This window comes from Chionomys nivalis, chromosome 21 (genome assembly GCF_950005125.1).
Source record: "Chionomys nivalis chromosome 21, mChiNiv1.1, whole genome shotgun sequence".
NCBI lineage: Eukaryota > Metazoa > Chordata > Mammalia > Rodentia > Cricetidae > Chionomys > Chionomys nivalis.
The window spans coordinates 18,054,834-18,077,862 of NC_080106.1; the positions used below are offsets into that span (position 1 = coordinate 18,054,834).

A 23,029-nucleotide genomic window follows, 5' to 3' on the forward strand; every position below is an offset into this window, starting at 1 on the left:
ACGGTAGTGTGTGTGTGTGTGTGTGTTTGTGTGTGTGTGTGGTGTGTGCCGGTGTGTGTGTGTGTATGTGTTTTTAATACATGCATAAACTTTTGGTGCCTCTCTCCTCTGCCTAGGCTTTTCTCCTATCCTCTCTTCCTGCTCTCCTTGCCCTGCTCATCACTTTCCCCTGGTTTTTTTTCCTCCCTTCCTCCCCTCTGCCTCCCTCCACCTCCCCCTTTTCTTTTTTGCTGAATCTTATTGATCCAGAAGGTGGCTAATTAGCCCTTCCCGTCGTGCCTGGGTAATGAAGCACATGCGCACTGAATTAATCACAGCCATTTTTTGCAGGAAACTAATTAGCAGAATAAAGATCCAAAGACTTTTTTTTCTTTTCACTCATCAGCTCCCACTTCCAGCGCGTCCCCTCCGACCGCTGCAGCCGCCGCCGCCGCCGCCTCCTCCTCCTCCTCCTCCCGGCCGCAGCCGCCGCCGCCGCCGCCTGCTTTGCATCCCAATTACAGCCTAGAGCCGCTGCCGCCGCCGCCGCCGCTTCTCCTCCGTGGCCCCTGCCCGCTCCGGGGGCTGTAAACTCCCCGCCAACCATGCTGCTCGGCGGCAGCGGCGGCGGCGGCTCCGGCTCCCCGGCTGCGGCCGCCTCCCGCCCCGGGCTCCGCCGAGCGCGCTCCAGCTCCGCCGCCGCCGCCGCCAGCAGCGCGTCCTCCGCCGCCGCCCCCCGCCAGCCGCCGCTGCTGCCTTGATGGGCTCCGCGGCCCGAGCGCCTCTTTTCGGGATTAAAAGCGCCGCCAGCTCCCGCCGCCGCCGCCGCCGCCAGCAGCACCGCTGCAGCCGCCGCCGCCGGAGGAGCAACCGCGTAAGTGGCAACTTTTCCCTCTTTTTTTTTTTCCTCCTCTTCCCGCCGCCGCCGCCTGCTCCTCCTCCTCCCGCCGCCGCCCGGACGCGGGGCTCCTCGGGGCGCCCGGGCTGCTTTGCATGGGGCTCGTCCTGCCCCCTCCCGGCTCCCGCGCCCGGCCGCCGCCGCCCGCGCTCCCCGCGCCCGTCCCTGCTCGCTCGCCGCGTCCCGCTCGCCTGCCCCCTGCGCCAAACTTTCTCTTTCTCTTTTCTTCCTCCTCCTCCTCCCGCCGCCGCCAAACCCGGGCCGCCCCCTCCTCCGCGGCCCCCGCGCAGCCGCCGGCGACCCCCGGGAGGGTGGAGGCGCCCGGGGCGAGGCCCGCGCGGGGACTTTGGAGGCGCCGCCGGGCAGGGCAGGGCCGGCCGGGGTGCGGGGCCCGGGTGGAGGAGGCGCGCGGCCCCGGGTCCCCGCGGCCAGACAAAGGCGGCGACTGGCGGGGGTGGGGGTCCCGGTGCAGCGTGCCCCCCCCTCCTATTGCGCCCCACCCCGATCGGTGCCGGGGCCCTGGGCGGAGCGCGCGCCCGGCCTGGAGCTGCCCCGCCGGCCGGGCGCCTGTCTTCCTCGCGGGGCCGCTCCGGGGGCCGCGGAGCTCGGTGGTAGTCCGGGGTTCGGGAGGGGGCAAGGCGGCCTCGCCGAGCTCTACCTGGGCGCTCTCGGCCCGGCCGGGTGAGCAGCGCCAGGAACGCGCAAAGGGGCTGCGCTCTGGACACTAGGGGCTCCCGGGGGTCGGGGCCGCGCTGCCGGCCAGGGCCGGAGCCAGCCTTGCTGGCCTCCTCGGCCAGCTGAGTTGGGAGGCAAACATCGGATCGGAGGACTTTTTTTTTTTCCCTCTCCTCCTCCTCCTCTCTCTCTCTCCTTCTCTCTCTCTCTCTCTCTCTCTCTCTCTCTCTCTCTCTCTCTCTCTCTCTCTCTCTCTCGCGAAACTGGGATTGTTTACGTTCGGTTCCCCACGCTCACCCCTCACCCCTTGCCCCACTCCACTAGATGCAAAAAAGCACGTTCCTAATTTTACGATATACATTTTAATGTATAGAATCTTTTGCATGTCAGTTGGAGGGTAGGTCTAAGAGTGTTTTATGCAGTGCACTTGAATTGTGTTTGGGGCTATTAAAATACTGTGGGTTTTGTTTTTTGTTTTTTTTTTTACTTTGTGAGTCAATCTGTTGCTCGGAACCTGACTTTTGTGAAACGTGCAATTCCTTCAACTGTGGCAAATTCGACTATGGTTATGAGTGCTTCCAAAATCACCCATTCTTAACTTTTCCCCTCATTACTTTGTAGTAGGGGAAATATGCCAATTTTTATTGGTTTCAATTACTAAAAATTGTTCTAAGGATTATATGGAAAGAGGAAACTGATTGCCATTTTCTGGCCTTCTGTTGGTGACTTTTGGAAGGGGGGCTCGTTAAATACCTTTGTCATATTGTGGCTCTAATGCAAATTACAGAACATAAATTCACTTTGGAGTTTTAAGAAAGGCTCAAGCCCTTTGGGGTCATTGAGGATTTATTATGTTTTTCTATTATATATATATATATATATATATATATATATATATATATATATATATATCTTTTCTACCTGTTCCTGGCCAACTTTTTCGGAGGTCCTGGGAAAGAAGCTTGGGAAATGGTAGAGGAGAAACTGATCAATGTGAATAATCAATAGAGCAATGTGCTGCAATGTTGTACCTACATTTACTGTAAATTTTTACAATACCTGCAGTGTGGGTGCTCCAGTGTCTTGGGTGGTTTCTTCCAACAGATTTAGGGCAGAATAACCAGAATTTACTGCTCAGGTTTCCGGAACAATATAAGAAAAATTCACTCCATAGTGGCTCATGTTATAACTCCCTTTATTTTACTGAATGTGTGTGTGTGTGTTTGTTTACATATGAGGATTTCAAATGCTGAGTCCTCAAAGTGTATCCTCCTGAGTTGGAGGGAAGTAGGCACCAGCTCAGGACTTCCCGGGTGGGTATTGGGTTATCGAATCAGGGCTTCAGCTTTCCTCTTCTTATGATGTTCTCTTCGATTTTTTAAACTAGTACAAGTAGAGGTAGGAATATAAAAGAGTAAAACATTGGAGATTGAAGCAATATCAAAAGCCAGAGTGGCACGCTCACGCGTGTGTGGCGTGTGTGTGTGTGTGTGTGTGTGTGTGTGTGTGAGAGAGAGAGAGAGAGAGAGAGAGAACAGAAGACAGCTATCTTACAGTCAGTCTGAATGGTGGTGGGTGAATCCATATTTGGAGATTATTTTGAAATAGTCTTGAAAATGGTTCGGAACAGGATTTCGCAAAAAGTGTACATGAAGTCATTTTTGAAAGGATTGTGGTTTGGGGAGATGAGGTGTGGGCAGGAAAGCAGTGGAGGCCGGCAGCCTTCTTCCTCTTGTCTGTGTGTCTCCTCCCTTCCCCCCTCCCTGGGTTTTAGTTTTTAATTACTTAATGCTGAAACACACTGGGCTTATATAAATATTTGCAAATGCTCTTTCCTATTGATTTCTCTGAATAAACTGCCCTGCTCTGGTCCAGAGAGGAGGCGATTCAGATCTGTAGGCTTTTTAAACATAAAGTCTCCAAAGGAGTGTTTGTGTATGTGTATGTTGGTGGTTAGAGCTGTAGGCATGAAGATATGGTGGGGGACACAGGGAGAGTTTAGGGTCTTAGTGGTATGGACTGAGAAAGCTGGGCAGGAGCTGGTCTTATGGCTTGGTTGTCCTGACAGATTGTGTGTGTGTGTGTGTGTGTGTGTGTGTGTGTGTGTGGTGTTTCTGAACGTATTTGTACCCCCCATTAAATATGGAACAGTTTTTCAGGGCTTGGTGACTGCCTTCCTCCTCAGGGTCACATTGAGTGCTAATCTGACCCAAGGTGCAGGAATCCTGCAATGGGGAAATAAAAGAATATACAGAATGGGGTCAGGTCAGCTGCTCAGAGGCCAAAACCCCTACAGCTGCTTTGATTTTAGTGTGTGCGTGCGTGCTTGTGTGTGCGTGTGTGTCTTATGCTCCTCCTGCCACATTACAAATTGTGCTTCTCTCTCAGGTGTTAGCTCAGTAGCTTAAAGGCATCAGGGCCTTCGACTGCATAGATGGGCTCCCAGTGACACCAGAAAACCTACAATACCGAATCCAAAACAAAACCCAGGGAGGAGGGGGAGGGAAAAAACCCAACCCATTGAGTGCAGGCAAATAAGGTGGGGTCTCCAGATGCTGTTACAAAAGCAGTTTTGAATATGGAAGACAGTGCAGAAGACCAGTCATTCCAGTTACAGCAAACCATTAAAACAGAGAAGGAGGAGATAAAGGAAAAGGCATGTTTAGGTTGTAATTTGTTAGTACAAGAGAAAGAATCCCACATAAAGCTAGCCCTCCTCCCGCCCCCCTTTTACCCTCTCTTTTCTGGCTTCATACAGAATCCTTCACCCTTTTGAGGTTGTCTAGTGTATGGGTCCTTTCATTGAAATCTTCTGAGTTTAGGAAGATCCCTGCAAGCAACGCATTTTCTGTATTTCCCCCCCCTTTATCTTGGAGGAGAGTTGGCAAGGGTTCTGTGGTCTGCAGTTACACAATATGTTATCATGTTTTTAATCTCTAAATCATTGCAGTGGTTATAGATTTACAGTCTTGGGGTATTACAGGGAGAAGCAACGCGGCTGTATGTATGCTTTTAAATTACACCAGTGTAAGCTGAGAACAGCAGCTATGAATATGGGCGGCCAGCTCCACCTCCCCCCCCCCCCCCCCCCCGCTAGTTCTTGCTCCTTCTGTGATTTTATTTTTATTTTTTTAAATGCCTTGATTTGCTTAAACATAAGCCATCCTTTTCCCTCTCTTCTTTGTCTCTTCAGCTCTTGCCCCCACCTTCAAGAAGAAATAATTTTCATTTTTAGAACTCGCACCCCAGATAAACTAGAATTCAGACTCTTGACATAGAACTTGGGATACGAGACCACAAAATAATGAAAAGTGTGAATTTCCAAAGAAAACTTCTTGGTTTCCATATCGACCTCCTGTGTTGGGATGGAGAGTTGATTTCAAATCAGAAAGTGGTGGTGGGCGGAGGCGAGGGGAGCCAGGCGAGTGGCACTAGGGAGGTCCTGTCGCTGTGACCCCACTCTCAGCTTCTGTTTTTCATATTATTATGTAACAGAATCCTTGGCAGCATTAAAAATCCAGCATTACAAGCTGATTGTAATGCTGCCTCATTAGACAACGCTGTCTGGCCTTGTATTAAGTGAAACATAGAGCATGGCTTTCAGATTATAAACACCAATAAATATTAAGGCTCGGCAGAGGGGGTAACCAGCAACTGGCTTGGCCCTAGCTGAGGTTCCTCTATCCTACCTCCCTCTTCTTTCCCTCCCCCTCCCCACCCCGGAACAGTCATGTGTTTTCTTATTGGGATGCCGATGTGTAGACCCTAGTGACATTTAGCAAGGCTTTTTATAGAGTTCTCTTGTGTACACAAAAGGTTTGGAAGTTTGTTTTGTTTTGATCTGCAGTAAACAGGTCCTTCACTTGGCTGATGTCATTTCCGTTCATATTTGAGTGTTTATTGTGCGTCTTTGCAAGGCCTTCTCATCCCTCCCTCTGACCTTGCTGTTTGGTCAGAGCTCTGGGCCTGCTTTGGGAAGGGGGAGTGGGTGGTGTTCTCTGAGCTGTCAGGTCTGGCTTGGGGGTCAAATGTCTTTGCTTTGGCCTAGGTTTTTTGTCTGCCTGGGAAGACACTTCCAGCGTGTTAATCTGGTTAAACACTGCTCCATCCACTTGCCCCAGTATTTCCACGGCCTGCAGTGATTCATCCCAGCTTCCTTTCCTGGTGGCACCACCTCCCCTGGCCCCTGCCACACCTTGTCTGGGTTAATACATCCTTACTTTCCAGTTCTCTAGGACAGCCCCTAAAAAAAGAACAAAATAAAACAACATACACACACACACACTCACACACCCAAAAACATAAAACCCCAAGTAAACAAACAGAAACCACTAGCAACGTTCAGTGATGATTTTGAGATTTAGATTCAGTTGTGAATGGGAAATTGGCATTATTATCTGACTTCATGCTGTGCGAAAAGAGATTGTTTTCAGGCCTGGCCCCCAGCACCTCCTATCCTTGTTCCTTGCTGCCCTCACCCCATAATGCCCCTATCTTTTTGGAATGATAAAGGCCAGTCTGATGTTACTAAACATGTCACTGTCTCTCTTTTCATCCGGTTTACAACTGGATCCCCTTTCCAAAAAGAAAAGAAAGGATGGGGAGAGGGAAGGTGAGAAGTAGGCTCATGTAGGCCCCAAAGGCCTTTCTGGGATGGTGGGTTTTAGTTTTTTTTTTTTTTTTTAAAGTACGTATGTGTGTATGCACATACACACACTCATATATACATATATATGTATGTTATTATTTTATCCTCTTAGGTTTAGCAATAATAGAGAAGGGAAAGGAGTCATCACCAGGAAGTTCCCTGAGCTGCTTCCTAACTAAGAAGGGTGAAAAATGAACCAGCTTTGACACTTGGCTCCACGTGAAAGCCCAGTAACCTCTCCCCCCTTCCATGGCCCCGGCCTTTTGTTCCTGGAGAACGGAGCTAAGGTACTTTTTCTCCCAGACCAAAGGGAGCAGGCAAGGAGTCCCCTTGTGAGCGCATCGTCTTTAGATGGCCTGCTCATGGTTATTGTCAATGCAGGCTTCCTCAAACAATTGCTGCAGGGAGACACAAAAGCAAAAACATTTGTCCTATTTTTTTAACCTCTTTGTTTTAGATTTTTTTTTTTTATCCATTCTTTAAATTTCACAGTTTCTATTTGTCCGCAGAGAGACAAACGGAACAGCATGAAGCACATTTCACCGTAGGCCTCACTGGCGATTGGAGCAGCCTCAATAGAAACCCACATTCTAAAACACTGGCTGACTCGGAGAATATGTGAAATTTCAGCTGGGGGTTGGGGTAGGGGGACGACTGTGAAGTCAGATTAGCACAGATTTCCAACAAAATGAACTGCACTGAAAAGATGAAAAAAAAAATGGGATTCTAGCATTCCTCGGGGTAAAGCGTGAAAGGGTCATCTTTTGTTTATCTTCTGGTATCCTGTCCACTACTTAAAAGTGACCATTGACTAAGGGAGAATAGAAATTACGTGAAATTACTCATTAAAAAGAAACACCATCTGAGATGGACGGTTGAGAGTCTCACAGAACGCAGTGTTTAAACTCGAGTGGGAACTGCTTGGTGTGCATGGTGGATTGCTACTGGTTGAGGTGTTTTTTTTTTTTTTTTTTTTGGATTTATATAAACAGACAATATCCCCTGTCCCTTTTCTTTTCCTCTCCTGTTTCCTGTTTCCTTTCTTCTACCTCGACCTCCGTCCCCTCCAAGAATTCAGTGGTTTGCTGGCCACTGAGAAGGGATGTGTCAAACGGCTGGGGGATGGCTCAGGGACAAAATGGGAAGTCCACCTCTTTCCACCCCCCTTGGTCCAAACAAAGCGCCCCTCTCTCCTTAGCATGTAGACCCTGGACTGTGATGTTGCCTTTAAGCATCTGTCTGCTTCGTCATTAAAATTCTCATTTTCAAGGTTTAGAAAAGCAAATGTAAAAATTCCCCTGGGTATAAAAGTCTTGCATGGCAAATTCTCTTTGCCCTTTCAGAAAAAAAAAATATTTTTGTTTCCAAAAAAGAAAGAAAGAAAGAGACCGTGGTGACCTATTTGCCTAACATTTAGGACGGTTTTAAGGCAACTTCTGTAATTTTGCTTCCTAGAGACTTGGGCTTTGCCACTTAAAATTATTTTGGGAAAACTCTTTTGAATTACAGATTTAAAGGCAGATGACTCATTTGTATCTTTCTTGCGTGTATGATTGAAAGGTTTAGGAGGCGGGTTGGAAAGGGTAGGTAAATAAACCAGATAACATTATGTCTATGATGGGGTAAAAATTAATCTATAGAATTAGCACTGCAGTGATATTGAAGGCCTTGAGGTTCCTGTACAAAACGTCTGAGTAGGCCCTCCTGGCGAGCCACCCTCTCTGAGCTGTGCTGTCTGGAGGCTGGTCTGTATTCTGTATCATCACCAGGAGGCCTGGGGCCCCCAGCAGGTACCTGGCCCCTAAATAAAACTACCTCCTCTTATTGGTCGGGTGAACTCAGACCACGGAGCAAAATTCAGTTCCAAATGAATTTGTATGTAACTGGGGGACATGTCTGTGTGTGTCTCTGTCCTCCATCCCAGGTTAAAGCCTCAAGATCATTTAAGCACAAGTTTCAAAATCAATGTGGGCATATCATTTATTAAACATAGAATGATCTGGAAGAATTACACACATCTACGTAAACCCAGCTGTGCTCTGAAGGGGGGCTGGGATGCTGACCTCCCCTGTATCTTCAGTCAAGGATCATATTCAGCTTTGCCGAAGTGAAAGGATATAGAGGGTTAGCGTGTGAGTCTGGGGGTGGCAGGGAGCAGGTTTGGCTGGGTTGGAGAATTGCAATTCATCAGCCAGCTAAGCAGTAGTGGGCAGACCTCTGGCTTGGAGATTGGGTAAGGGGAGGAGAAGAGAAGGGTTAGCGGTTCCCTGGTTTATTTTGAAATATTTATCCTTTGATAATGTCGCCAACTGGGCTCTCTAGATGGGACAGGCCTGGGGACCCAGAACAGTGAGGACTGGTGAAGGACAGCCTTTTCTGAGGGTGGTTCCATTTGTGATTGTGTTCAGGATGTAGCCCGAGAGCATCAGGCTGTCTGTGCTGGGCAGGCAGCTGCCCTGTCCTGAGCTTGGGTACAGAATTTGCAACATGGATTTCTGAGAAACCGATGGTTCCATATGCCAGAGTGTGCTTTGCAAATTCCCTGAAGAGGTCTTATTTTGGTTATGGATGACAATGAGTTGTCCCTGAGGTAGCACCCCAGCTTTTATGCAGCCCACCATATTCACCATGGTCTACAGGCTGAAGGCTACCTGCCCATGGCTTGACCTGTGAAGTGTTTGTCTGGAACAAAGACAGGCTTGAGTAGGCCTCACATGCCTGTAGCTACTGTAGGATTAAGATAAAGGAAAGGGACCAGGGCCACCCTCCTTGCTACTTGTCAGGCTCCTTAGGTGTAAAAGGCCTGTCACCAGGGTCTGGGACACTGGCAGAATCAAGGCAGAGCCCATCTGCCAGCCCCTCTTCAGCGGCTCAGATGGCTTTAGATCTTGTCTTGTGGTTTCTCTAGTTTCATTTAAGTGTATCCTACGCCTCCCCCCCCATACTCACCAAATTAGGAGATTCTGAGGTGGTCCCATGAATAAAACTCGAGAAAGCTGCAGAATTCCATTTTCCAGGAGCAGAAACATTTTCCTGTTGTCTTTACTTCATCAGCTAGGCCCATGGGGTTGCTTCCAGGTGAGGAGTGAGGGTCTGGAACCTCTTGTTTTCCCAAAGAGATTTCCAGGGGGCATCTCTGAGTGGAGGGGCTACCTTGCTTGCCTTGCTGCTAGCATCATCATCTTCATGTATTATTCATACTCACTTTTTCAATTAAATTATTAATTGGTTTTCTTTAAGGTGTTCCTGACTCATGTGGCTAACATAAATAACCGTGTGTTTTGAAAACACCACCTGTTCTTGAGCCCGAGGTCAGGCAGTCTGGAACAGCCCCACAGTGGCCATACTCTGGTTCACAGAACCATCCATCCTCCACCCTCCCTCCTTTCTGTTCTCTACAGGCGTCCCCCTACCCCCCACTCCAAGTTTGACTAAATTTGGCCTCTGCCCTTCTTTGTCCCTAATCGACTTGATTCCCTAGAGGCAGTTCCTTTCTTCCAAGGCCCTAGCTTAGGGGGGAAATTGCAATCTCTTTTTTGTACTAAAATATAGAGGGGGGGAGGGGCGTTAGTCTGCACCCAACAGGTTAGGTATTACATCGATTTGAACCCGAATTCTATTGTACCAAAAAAATGCTCTCTACACAGAGACACGGTAGTTTTCACCAACCAAGCATCCCCCCTTTCCTCCCTGTTAACGCGTGCTTAATGCAAATACGATTCCATACATTCTGCTCTTCGCCTGGTGAGCTTATTATATTTCTAACACTTGCATGGTTCATTATTGTGCAGAAGGAAAAGACTCGCGGCCGCAGGGGCAGCCTGGGTGGCTGGTTTTCAGAAAGAGAAAAAGCAGGTGTCTTTCTTTCTGTGTTGAGAATGAAGACTAGATTTAGGAGGAGGGTGGAATGCTGTCTGAGAGTACTGGAGACTTCCGGTGAGATTTCAAGGGGCCCGCCTTTACATAATAGCATGTAAAAGGTGAACCTGGGGGAACCTCGAAGTGCCCAGCAGTTGCTTTGACCAGCTGAGGTGGCTATGTTCGGTTTGATCCTGGTGGTAGAACCTCCCTGAGACGGGCACCTTTCTTGCCCTCTCTGAAGTGCTGTGAGGCTTAAGGGAGGTCTCCTTCCTTAAATCGGGTGGCTGCAAACTGCCCTTTTCTACTCATTTCTTCTTCTCTTCTCTTTTTCTCCCCTCTCCTCAAAAACTGTCCTTAAATTCTCAGTGGAGAGTGGGGGATGTTTTCGCAAGTTTCTGCAGCTGAAAAACAGAAGTTCTCTGTGAAGCAGTTAATAGGATGGGTGTGTGTTTCAAATAAATTCCTGTCCACATTGGCTAATGTCCCCTGTTAGAGTGGCCTGGCTCTGACGTGGACAGGGCCCAGAGACTGATGGATCAAGGTTCGGAGGCCCCAACTGCTTCTCTTCTTCTCCTTTTTTTTTTTTTTTTTTTTTTTTTTTGGTGGCTGAGGCGCATCGGTTCCTTCCAGGCCGGCCTTTGACTTTTGATGAGCGGTGCGGTCAGTGCCTCGCGGGGACGCGGCTTTGTTCCTGCCGGGCCGGTTCCCGGGTTGGTGTAGGCCAGGGCAGCCAAGACTCCTGTCCCCAGGCGAGTGCGGCCCAGCCTGCCTCCACGGCCGGTGTTGGGAGCCAAGGCCCAGTAGACCCGGCCCTGCTCCGTGTGTTATGTCCTCAGGTCCCCGCAGGCGCGCGGGCGCGGCCACTGTGAGCAGTCCGGCCTGCGCCCAGCGCGACTGTAGATGTCAGGCTTTGCCCGGGGAGCCGAGAGGCTGCGGGGCTGTGAGTTTCAAATTAACCTTCCGCTTTGTTGCTGTGTAATGTGGATCCCCGAAGGCCCCCCGCCCCGCCCGCCCCCCTTCCTCGGGCGGTGCGCGCTGCAAACTGCGAGTTGAGCTTCATTTACATAAAGCGATTCCGGGCGGGCGGGCGGGCGGCGCAGGAGGAGGAGAGAGGCGGGCAGGCCGGGACGGGGACCGGGACGCAGCGCCGCGCCCCGTGGGTGAATCCCCGCCGCGCCTGGGGGACCTCCCTCCCCGGGCAGCCCGAAGATCGCCAGCCCGGGCCGCCACCATGCGCGCCCCGCCCCTGCCGCCAGGCCCCTCGCTCCTAGCCTGCGCCACCGCCGAGCCCGGGGGGCAGCGGGAGGTGGGGAGAATGCCGCCTGGGGTGGGTAAGTTCGGGGCTCCGCTGCCGCTGGAATCTCCCGTTGTTGTCGCGCAGGCCGGAGTGGTGGCCCCCGGACCTCCGAGTGCCTCCTTCCTCCCGAGGTGTACGGAGGCTTTGTGTGCCAGGTGAGTGCAGCCTCCCTCCCCCGCCGCGCGGCTCGCAGCCGGCCTAGCGCTGGAGGCAGGTGCTGCGAGTCTTGGCTGAACTTCCCATTCTCTTGGGGCATGTGGGGGAAGGGCAGGCTGGATGCACTTGAACTCCTAGACTCCAGTGGGAACCTACCTGGGGAGAGAGTGACTAGAGCCCGCTGGGCACGGGAGTACGTTCCTTCTTGTATCCTCTCTCGCTTTCCTCTCTGACCTACCTCCTCCTCCTTCTGTTTTTGGATTTGTTTATGCCTTCCTAATACTTGGGGTACTGGTGCTACTGAGAACTTTGGGTTCTTTCGTCTAAAACACACCCCTTCAGCCAGAGAGAGGGAGAGGGAGAGAGTTAGAAATCTCTGGTCAGTTTGCAGCAATGTGAAGAATGCGCCTGTTTGGGGAGTAATTAAAGAGAGAATCAGTATAGAGCTGGAGGGGACCTATGGAGATCATCTTGGCCGCCCTCTAATTTCGGTTTGTTCTTCTGCCAGAGCCCGTGCAGCATTTTTTGGGGGGGGGGGTAGGAAAGGAAGAGGTAAGATTTTTACCCAGTTAAAGAGGAGAGATGTCCAAGTTAGACTAGCAACAAGAAAAAAAAAATGCCTACCCCAAAAATCATTTTGTAGGTTTAGAGAGTAAGATGCCCCCTGGAAAACAGCCCTTTCTGTCTGGTACACATCTATGTAATGATGGTGGGACTCCTTCCCTCAGGGGAAAGCCCACAGCCCATACGTGGCACACTCAAAGGAAGTTTGAACAACCTGATACAGGGGTACAAGGTATGCTAGACTGCATTAAAGGCAACCCATAACCAGGTGAATCCAGGAGGGCACCTCCACCCTTTGCATTTATGTCACTTAGCAGCCTTTGACAACTCGCTTGAAGCCAATGACATAGAACCACAGAGAGTATAGACTTCCCATCTGGAACCCAGGGAAGGCCTCTTCTTCAGGCTGTGGCCAAGTAGGGCCTGCTTGGCGGAACGCACCAAGGCACAGCAAGGCAAACAGACTTAAGCCTCCGAAGAGAGATAGTGAGAAAGTTACACGTCATCTTCATCTTACTTCATTTAATGCCTTGAGATCCTCGGAGACGAGTCACTAAATAAATAGAGTCTAATTTGAAGCTCACCCTAGCTGGGGGTAACTGTTTCTTTGCCATCAAGCAGCAGGTGCAAGTTTGTAGAGTTGGCCCCTGGAGTCCCCTCATTCCTGAATTCAGGAGGTGTCAAACCTTCATGTTCTTTTAATGACTGTGGTTTCTGGATAGGTTTCAAGGGAAACCCTAAAAATCACGAGTTCCACTGGGCTGGACTGGAGTGCCGTGGTCCAGACTGCGTTACATAGGAAAACAGAGACCCTCCGAGGTAACAGGCTGCTGCAGGGAACTGGGAGCCTGTTTCTTGTTATCACAGCGTCCACTGGCAGCCCGAGATTCTAAATTGCAGACATAGGGAACGGGGAACAGAGGTGAGCTATGAGGGGTCTGGAGACCAAGAATCTTCATCATTTAAGGATTTCAAGAATGGGGTCTTTGGAGAGAGGCGAATGCCTGGGTGTTTGCACACCTGTAATTACATTCATCTAGTTTTGAGGGGTTTTAGAAGGCCCCCCGTACAGAGAGTGTGCAGCCATGAAGGCCAAGAGCACACAGCCAATCCCCCCCCACCCCCCGCCCGCTTTCTTTCCTAAGTCACAGGACAAAAGAGATTGTCTGCATTTGATTTCCAGTATGGCTTTCAGAAGACATGTAAAGTGGCTCTCAGAATGGGCTGGGGGTCACACTCGGCCTTTTATTTAATTACACGAGTGTTATTTAACAACACGGGGTCGGTGGCAGAAGCAAGCACTTGTACACGTTGAAAGCAGGTCCTTTTGGAATGGCCAGGAATCAAGTGCCTTGCAGACCTTCTGTCTCTATGGCATGGGTCAGTCGTCTCCCTCCGCACGCCCAACCAGTAGGATACTTTCTCTGGGATGGAATCCTGTGCTTCACATCTGAAAACTGTTTTGATTGACAAGGAGTCCGAAAACAGCAAAAACAATGGGCTGCACCCGTCAACCACCTGAAGCATTAATTTTGGTTTCTTTGCACAAGGGAATGCTGAGGAAGGATGGAAAGGCAGGGCCCAAGTCAAACGGCACTGCCAGGAGGCCTCCTGTTTGGCTCGTCCTGGCTGGACAGCAAAGTGCTTTCTTGCTGTTTTGGGACTGGATTTAACCGCCATGTAAACTTCATGCCAGTTGGACTTCCTAGTGTCAAGGAGCTAAAACAAGTGAGATTTCAGCCTTCACCGTTAGGACTTAAAGTGGTGGCTCTTACTCTTTCCCAGGACTGGCTTGGCCCGCTTTGGGCAACCCGAAGGGGGTGGGTTCCACTAGAGTAAGTCTGTGAGTGCAGAGTGATGGAAAATGAGCAGTCTGCTCCTGCTGATGGAGGTTTGACTGGTTCTTAAAGGAACTAAAGGTAAAGGTTTGATCACTGTGGTGTCCAGGGACTGTGTCCTTATTGCTGGTGTGTGTGTACGTACACGTGTACGTGTATGTAGGAACTGTTCCTTTTAGTGTCTCTTGAGGCTTTGAGGGTGATAGTGTGAGGACTTGGAGCCCATAGCAGACTCTTTCCTAGGAAACTTAGTTTTCCTGGGGACTTGCAAAAGTTTCATCTTTAAAAGTAAATATTTAAGTGACTAAGCAGTGTTTTCTCAAAATGTGTGGAATTGCTGTTCCTGCTTGCTGTCTGCCCTGGTGCCTGGCAGAGTTCCTAGCTTGCTTCCCAACCTAAGGCCATGAGTCTTTCCTGCAAGGAGGCCATAGGGAGTCTGGTCTCAGGAAGCTTGTCCAAGCCCCGCCTCCCGGCTGGCCAGCCCTGCAAGAATAATGCACCTGATGCTCGCTGTAGCAACCTCAAGCAGTACAGTATGTGCTGTGGTTTATGCTTTCATTTGTGATTAAAATGGTTGCTTGCTGTTAGGCTGGCCTATTTCTGTACTGTTTGGGCCTGTTGGCCTGCTCGGGTTCCCAAGGCTGTTGTAATTACCCAGTATGGAGACGGTTCCATCCAAACACAACAGGAAGGCAGATTCCATTATCTCAAACTTCGTCGGGTCGTCCACATGCTCTGGTCTGAGAATTTGGTTGTAATGGTTATTGTTAGAAATCACAGCATAGCTGTGACTCCCCAGTCCTTTCTCCCTGAGTTAAAGGACTGTGGTCAGGAAACTAAGCAGCCCGATTTAATGGAATCCAAGTCAGGGAATTCCTCTACAAGAGCGAGGCACGGTAAGGTCCTAAAGGTACTGGTTCTGTCCTGAGCACAGCGGCCTGCATTATGAAGCCACTGAAACTGAGAAACAGACACACAGAAGCTAAGGTTTCCTCAAACTGCCTGCAGGGAGAGGCGCAGGCAGAGCAGAGGCTTGGGTCCTTGGCAAGCTGCTTTCAAATCCAGATTAAGGAGCAAAACTATCAAATCAACAACTGTCAGATTTATTATCTGTATGATTTAAAGTTGATTGCCAGACGGTTCTCAGGAATTGACAATCAGGTGTTAGAGGACTGTTTTGGTTTTTATTTTTATTTTTTGTATGTGGCAAATGACTGTTACACAGGAACCAGGGACTCCGGGAAGGCAAGGCCTAGCTTCAGTTGACGGACAGCAACGTTGTGTTGATGCTTCAGAGGCAGTGACGTAGAGATCCCCCCTTCTTCCTATCCTGGTTTTCATCCTTCGGGTCACAGAGCAGGGTAGTGAGGACTGAGGATAAGCCACCAAGGTAGCGGTGACAGAGTGTTTCTAAAAAGTTCTGTGCCCTCTAAAGTTCCCCTGGGTGCCAATTTGTTAAAGTCCTTGTTTTTATAAATTTCCTCCTTTGGGTGTTTTCTGCCTTTCTTTCACTCCTTATCCCTCGAGCTTCTTGCTTTTGCAAGGATAAAGATGCAATTCAGAACAGGAGCAGACTGAGTGCATGAGCTGGCGGATTGGCTCGGTTGCACATCAAGAATTGTGTTGTTTTAACCCAACACAGGACCCTTCGTGAAATACCTGAAGCTTTATCTGCCTTTTGGGTGAGCCATTCTCCCTTCCCACCATATAGGCCCATCAACAAGAGGATGAATGTGGGGTGTGTGTGTGCGTGTGTCTGCACGTGTGTGTGTGTATAACATGCTTCTCCAGAGGAATGAATCCTACCTTCCCTGCCTCCCGAGAAGAGCTGCTGTGGTTTTTAACTGCATCCCCCCCCCCCCCCACACACACCTCAGGTCAGGTCTGAGGCTTCCAGAGAAAGGAGACTTGAGACAGGCCAGACAGTTGACTACCTTCCTACCGCCTACCCCTTCTGATTCCCACTGGTTTGGTACTGAGGCTGTTGCAAGGCCACTCCACTTGGAGATGGAAAAGGCTATGTCTCCTTTTCTGGGAGAAAGGGAATCCCATCAAGGTCTTAAAAAGCTGTCTGCCCTCTGAAGTGAATTTCTTGAATCTGATCTTAAATGGGTCTTTTGGGGCAAGAGTTAGGGATTTCTGGGGTATGTGAAGTTATTGCTAGGAAATCTTTAAATGAAAGTGAGAACATTGGCTCAGTTAAGCCAAATGCAAAGGAGGTGGGTTTTTGTTGTTATTGTTATTTGTGTGTGTGTGTGTGTTTTCTTCCATGACAGAGTTTCTTTCTGTAACAGCCCTGGCTGTCCAGAACCAGGCTGGTCTCAAAGATCCTCCTGTCTCTGCCTCACAAACCAGGTGCTGAGGTTAGAGGCCTGTACCACCTCTCCCAGGTAGGGGGTGGGTTTTTCCATCTGCAACTGATGTTATGCATTGTCCTCCCAGTGCCTTGAGCCACAGACCTCTATCTGAGTGCATCTGCAAGCAGGGGCTGGTGTGAATTGGGAGGGGGTTGAATGCGTGGGGTGATCTTGTTAGTTTGGATAGACTGCGAGTGGGCCTTGTCAGTGATTCTTATTGTCTGAGGAGCTTTACTGTTAGTGAGCAATGGGGGTAACTTGACTGATTTCTTGGTTGCTCCTGACTCCAGCCAGCGGGATTGGAGACTCATTCTTCTGAGAGCATTGACCAAGCTATATTTTTGGATAAACTGGTGTCTGCCTACACTTCAGTCACTGGCTTGCTGTGCGTTTTTTCACTGTTGAAATTCCAGTTCAAAGGCGACTGCCCGACTCTCACTGGACCTTCCTGATCAGAGGGGCTGAAGTCAGATTAGCCCAGCACAGAGAAGATCCAGGTCTTAATTTGATAGCTGGTTTCAGCCCCAGGCCCCTTCCTGAGTCCTATTAGTGCCCATTCAGATGCAAGTCTCCCTTTTGGTGTCTAAAAAAACACCCTGTCAGGAGTTCACACTGTCCATATGGACACGAGCTCACTTGTTCCCCATACTTCTAGTCTCTCTTTAAGTGGCCTACTTTAGATGACTTCTGCTATGCCCTGTCCAGAGGAAATAGGGGAAAGGACATCTGGACTTTCATTTTTTATTTTTTTTAAATGCCCCTCAGCAACTTTTTTTTTTTTTTGGTTCTTGTTTTTAAACAGTTTTTCTTAACTGCTCAAGAGACAATGTAAGAAGCCGCTTGTGCTGTTTCGAGACCTGCTTCCTAAAATGCTCTCTGGCTCAGGGCCTTGGTTCTTAATGCACATTTGGCTGGTTTGGGGAAGTGGATTTGGCTTTCCTTGTATCAGCCCTACCATCTCTGTGGAATATTTGCGCCCTCGCGATAGTGTCAGCTTCTGGACACATAAGGACGAGAGCCTTGTGTGCTGGGGGTGGGCGTCACTCCCAGAGCACTGACTTTGCCAGGCTCCTGTGTGCTGCCACTTTAATCTGGTCACAGTGATTGCTGGGGACTCGAGGTGTGTGATCGGAACCCGGCTTGCTTACTCTTTTTGTAAGATAGTGTTCTGCCCTCTCTGAGGGTATATATAGTTGCAGATAAGCTGTATGTGCCACGTGCCTATAATCCCAGCGTTCTGGGAGGGCTGAGGTAGGAGGATCAGGAGTTCAAGACTAGTAGTTAGACCTTGACTCCAGAATTAAAATGAGGTAAATAAACAGGATGACCCCACCTCCCTACCCTGGTGCCTTTTTCAGAGAGAAAGTGGAAACTGGTTGTTAAACCTACAGATACCTTTGGGGGATACAGAGAACTTGTAGGTCTTTAAAGAAAGATCTGTATGGGTCAGGTTCTCCAAAGGAACAGAGTGGATAGAATGAGTATCTGTATTGAAAGGGGATTTATTAGACTGGCTTATTGGATGTGGACTGGATAGTCCAACAATGGCTGTCTCCTGGGGAGACCAAGAACCTGGTTGTCCAGTTGTTCAGTCCATGGGCTGGATGTCTCAGCACTTCTAATATGGCACCTAGGGCCTGGAGGATTCCTGGAGAGGTGCACGGCTTTGTTCTGTGTCGGAACTCCAAAGAAGTTTCTTAAGATACTGGTGGAGTCCAGATCTGTGGGATCCATAATTTGGCTGCGAGAGTGAGTGCAAGCAAACAGAAAACAAGCTGCTTTCTTCCAGAAGGTGCCAGCCACCCAGGCGTAGGGTGAGTCTTCCTGCTTCGAATAATCAAGAAAACCCCCTATTGGAGTGACCAGCACTCCTGCAAATTGATTCCAGGTATAGTAGTCAAATCAATCGACAACCAAGATCAGGAAGGAGGCGTGTCCTCTTTCATTTTATTATTTACAAAATAATGACTCAGGAAAACAGAGACATCTATGATCAGAGGACCCGGTTGTTCAGCTGGGTTCCATGGGTCAGAGGGCCTGCATTTCTGGAAGCCCATTCACTCCATGCCACCGCTGGTCTTCCTGACCCCACTGTGTTGGCCCTTGATGTTAGGCCCACGCTGGGGCCTTTTCCGGTGTGATTTTTTTGAACTGACCCCTCAACTTCTTTGAGTCTCCCTTATTTTATGTGTCAGAGGGTGTGAGCTCACACCTGCACCTCGAATTCAGTAACGTCAAAGACAAGAGCTTGAGATACTTAGCAAATGGAGGCACCCCCATCCAGATGTTAGTCTCCATTCACCCCCATCCAGATGTTAGTCTCCATTCATCTGTTTCATCCCTGCGTATGGCCCCAGCCACTTTCCTGTTCACCAGCCCCTGTTAGAGGGTGACGAAGGTCCCCAGTTTCTTTCACTCTCTGCTTATTGGCTGTGAATAAGCCTCCTCTTTTTGACATCCTTAAAGTGTCCTGGGGCCTTAGAACTAGTACCCTCCCCCTCCCATCTTTCCCACGTGCCTTCCACACCCCCCCCCCCAACAAGCCTGGCAGGAGGCCCCCTAAGTGAGCAGCCCACTCCAGGACCCACCTAGAGAGGCCTTCCTGTGCTGGCTTATATATGCTAATAGGCCTGACTTGTCCTGGCTTGTTTGTAGTGATTTGTAGAGACATTTATATGCAAATACTATCAACTTGCTGAGTTAATTATCATGTGCCCTCCCACCCAGCCCCTCTCTTGCTAGGCCTCCCAGTCTGACTGGCCTGATCTCTTTCAGCCCTGAGCTCTTCCTGTCTTCTGCCTTCTAGTTTGTCCCCTTCCCGAACCAGCTGACCTGATCACAGCTTCTTCACTGCAGGGCGGTCTGTCATGGGAACCATGTGGTCCAGTGTGGCAAACTGGGCGTTCCAGTGGTGGTCCAATCCCAGCCTGCTGTGGGAGGCAGCCTGTGGCCCAAAGAAGGGTCCCACACCCATAGTGCTGAGCTCTCGGCTACTTTACCAGCTACCTTGAAGTACAGGTGCTTGGTTCTGTCAGTCTTTGCTACCCAGTCTTTAGTGACGATTAGAGCTTTTATGATTATTTCCATTTCACCATATTTAAACAACGACAGCTTACTAATTCAGAGTCCTGGTGAGAGTCTGTTCCAAAAGGATGTCCCCTCTTGTTCCCATCCCTGGGAAACAGGAGTGTACCTCAGGCCACGTTTCCTATTGATATTTGTGGGTGGGTAATTCCTGGTAGGGGGCACTTACGGTGAACATTTTTGTCTTGGCTCTATTTACATATAAATACCTAAGCGTGTGTAGCATCCTTAACTCAAGTGGCTTCTTTGTGGCCACTTGATGTCAGTAGCTCTCTCTCCTGCTGACACGACCGTCAGGTTTGTCTCCAGGAATGGCCTGGGGAGGTAAATCGTCCCCTAGCTGAGGACAACAAGATAGTTTGTTTCTCCAGGATGAAGAGGTGGTAGTCTGAATAGTAGCGTGCCAGCTGAGCGGCCCAGAGCTTGTGATTTGACCCATCTGATAATCAGATGGTTCTGTGGGCTTAATTTCATGGTAGTCTTTTTAGCATCCGAAGCTCAGTAGCTTTTCCTTTTAGGGCATGGTGGTGAGCTAGAGTTTGAGGAGGTAACATCCTGGTCTGTGGCAGGCTGCTCAGTGGATGCAGACAACATCAATCTCCGGACGGAAGCATCAACAGGTGGGACTAAGTTAAAATACATGTTTGCTGCAACCTGTGATGTCAGCAGGACATCCTCCTCTCCACACTTCCTGGCACTGGCTGCATTTCCAGTCTTGGCCCATAGCATGTTGGACATTTCTGTTGACTCCAGTCCTTCCAGGATCGGCAAGTCATTTTCTACAGTTAAGGAGTCAGAGTCTCCTCCTCCCCTCCTTCCTCCCTCTCCCCTCTCTTCCTCCTCCCTTCTTGTCTTTACCTCCCTCCACCTTCTCCACGTGGTGGGGCCTTGGCTGCTCTAATGCGTGCTCCTCCCAGGGAGCACCGTGGCCAGGCCCTGAACGAGGGAAAAGACACTAAGGGATCTTCTGACACCACACAGACTAATTTTGTTAGTCAAGGGGGCGAAAATCCACAGCTGTGCCTGGAAATTGGAAAAGGGCCTACTGGGATGGTCTTGTTTTGGAAAGTCTAAATGCAATGCTAATGGCTGAGATCTAAACGGGTGATGTATGTGCCTTTGACTGGGCCTCCAGATAAGGTGAAGAGTATTCTAAAAGTTACTTTAGTGCAACCTCCCAGATAACTGTATGCCTGGGGCCAGGCACGATTTATGGCCAGCTGGTAGTTCTGGCTGTGTGCTGGCTACCCTTTATCTTTTGAGTTCAGGCTCTGTAGCTTAACTGGTAATGCTGTTTATCTTTTTGGGGGGAGGGGGTACAGATAGGGGTTTTGATCAGGTTTTGTTGCTGGAGGCATTCGTACTTCTGTTGGTGGGGGTCCCTGATGATGATCTGCACTAGGGTGCTGCATTTTAGGGTATCCAGGGATCTGGAGTGCAGGCCCCTCATCTTAAGGAGTGTCAGGTCCTACCGAAATTGTGAGCCTGTGGGAGGGGGTGCCAGGCTTTCATACAGCTCCAGCCCAGGTTCCTTTCATCTCTGTCTTTCTACATCACTGCCGCAGGCCTGGCCAGCACACCCAGCCTGCTTTCCCAGTAAACTGCTCAGTTGTGGGTCATGGACTCCTAAGCTTTTTGGACAACAGTTGAGCCAGAGAGTCTGATGATACCCAGGGAGATCATTCTAGGAAGAAAATTATTTTTCTGATACAGCTAGGAGAGATTCAGCATCTGCAAGAGGAACCCTATGCTGAGAACTGCCCTAGACTTTGTTTTTGGGGATAAGTAGAGTTTTATTCACTTTATGTGGATTTTTGCCTTTATTATTATTATTATGTTGTTGTTGTTGTTTTTGTTTGTTTGTTTATTTGTTTGTTTTTGAGGCAGGTTATCTCCTGCTGGCCTGGAACTTACCAGGTAGATAGACCTGACTGGTCTTGAACTCCCAGAGATGAGGTTTTGCTTACCCTTGAGCTTGCTGGGTCCTGAGATTAAAGCTGTACGCTACCATGCCTCACCTACTTTGCTTTTAACAATCAGGTTGTGATATGTGTCACTCACTTAACTCTTGGTTTGTTTTGGGAAGATTTATTTTAAATTCTGTGAAACTCTCACTCTCTCCACGTGTGTGAGAGTGCAGGTGCCTTCAGAGGCCAGAAATTGTGTGGGATCTCCCTGGAGCTGGAGCAGTTGTGAGCCACCCACATGTGGGTGCTGGGGACTGAGCTTGGGTCCCCTGCTAGAGCACTGTGCACTCTTAACTCCTGAGCCCTCTCTCCGGCCTCCTTGTGTTTTTTATTTGTATTTGAGAACTTATGATGTTAGGTCTTTTAGTTGGGGCCTTAAGGATAAATGGAAATTTTCTCTGACCTTTGGAATTAATCTACAGAAATAATGTCATTATAGAAAGAACAAACTTCAGCAGGAAGTTTGTGGGTGTCTTTCTGAGGACAGAAGATGGACTCTACCTATTGGGTAAACCGCTGCCATCTGCTTTACAATTCTTCTTTAATTTTTTTTTTTTCATTTTTAAATCCTCAAAGACAAAGGGACCTGGAAGCTCAGACCTGTCCTGCCACATTCCTGAGTAATTTGGTTTTGATTAACCCAAGGAGAGAAGTTGGTTTCTCCTAGCGACCGGCTCTGGGACGGAGGGGATCAAAGCGCCAGGAGGGCCAGTGCCCCTAATGCAAGCTTTTCCTCCGCCCTCCCGCCCACTGCTGGCCCCTGTTCTCCCCCCCCCCTCCTCCTACCCCTTTAGAGTCCTGAGCCATAGCAACTTGGAATTTCTGACTCTCCTAGACGTGGAAGAGTCTCAGGGCTTTGGGTGGACCAACCGGGGAGAACCCCATCTTCCTAGCCCCCCTCCAAAGTTGCAGAGCGCATTCCTGTGTTAATCCTGCTGCCGGATTGCAAATGGCTGTGATTGTGTGCGCTACAGGATGGGCCCAACGTGCTGCTGTTCTTCTTGGAGGAGGTGACTAAAAGTTCATTTACATAAAGAAATGAGACTGGCCTTGTGATCCCTTGTGATAGAATAGGCTCGGCCTAATAAGAAAGGGGCCTCTTCTGTGCGGTCCCTGGGAGGGAGGGAGGGAGGGAGGGAAGGAGGGAGAGAGTGTGTGTGTGTGTGTGTGTGTGTGTGTGTGAGAGAGAGAGAGAGAGAGAGAGAGAGAGAGAGAGAGAGCGCTCACATTTCTCAGTTTTCTGTGTGTCGTCCTACAGGGCATTTTAGGGTGAGGGCACTTCAGGCAGAACATTCTGCTCTTGATAGTAAGAGATCAGGGTAGAGTCCAAGACTGGCTTTATCGTGGGTAATCGTCTCTTTAAGCCACATCAACAACTTTCCAGTATGTTTTAGAACCTGGCCATAGGGCTTAAAACCAATGGATAGCATCTTGGAGAAAGGACATGCCACCTTCCTGAGCTGGTTTGACCCCACTTTTTTTTTTTTTTTTTTTTTTTTAATTTGGTGAGGGTGTTTTGGGATATTGATGTGACCTAGGCCAGTTAAAAGTAGATGCTTGGGAGTGGATGATGCTTCAGACAAACAAGGAGACTACTCTCTGCCGCTCCCGTCTGAAGGGGAAAGGCAGGCAGCCAGAGGTTCTAGAACAAGGTCGTTCAATAGATACACACAATTTTATAAAATTTTAAATGAAGTTTGATAAA

At 49.4% G+C, this 23,029-nt stretch overlaps 1 protein-coding gene across 1 annotated transcript in view; it reads left to right on the forward strand.

Annotated features, from left to right (window-relative positions):
* The first annotated feature begins 714 nt into the window (after positions 1 to 714).
* Positions 715 to 23,029, forward strand: part of Zfhx3 (zinc finger homeobox 3) — a 244,580-nt gene continuing 222,265 nt past the window's right edge. Inside the window, exon 1 of the mRNA XM_057753329.1 lies at positions 715 to 853. The gene's annotated coding sequence lies outside the window, so the exon portion shown is untranslated. The remainder of the gene's footprint in view (positions 854 to 23,029) is intronic.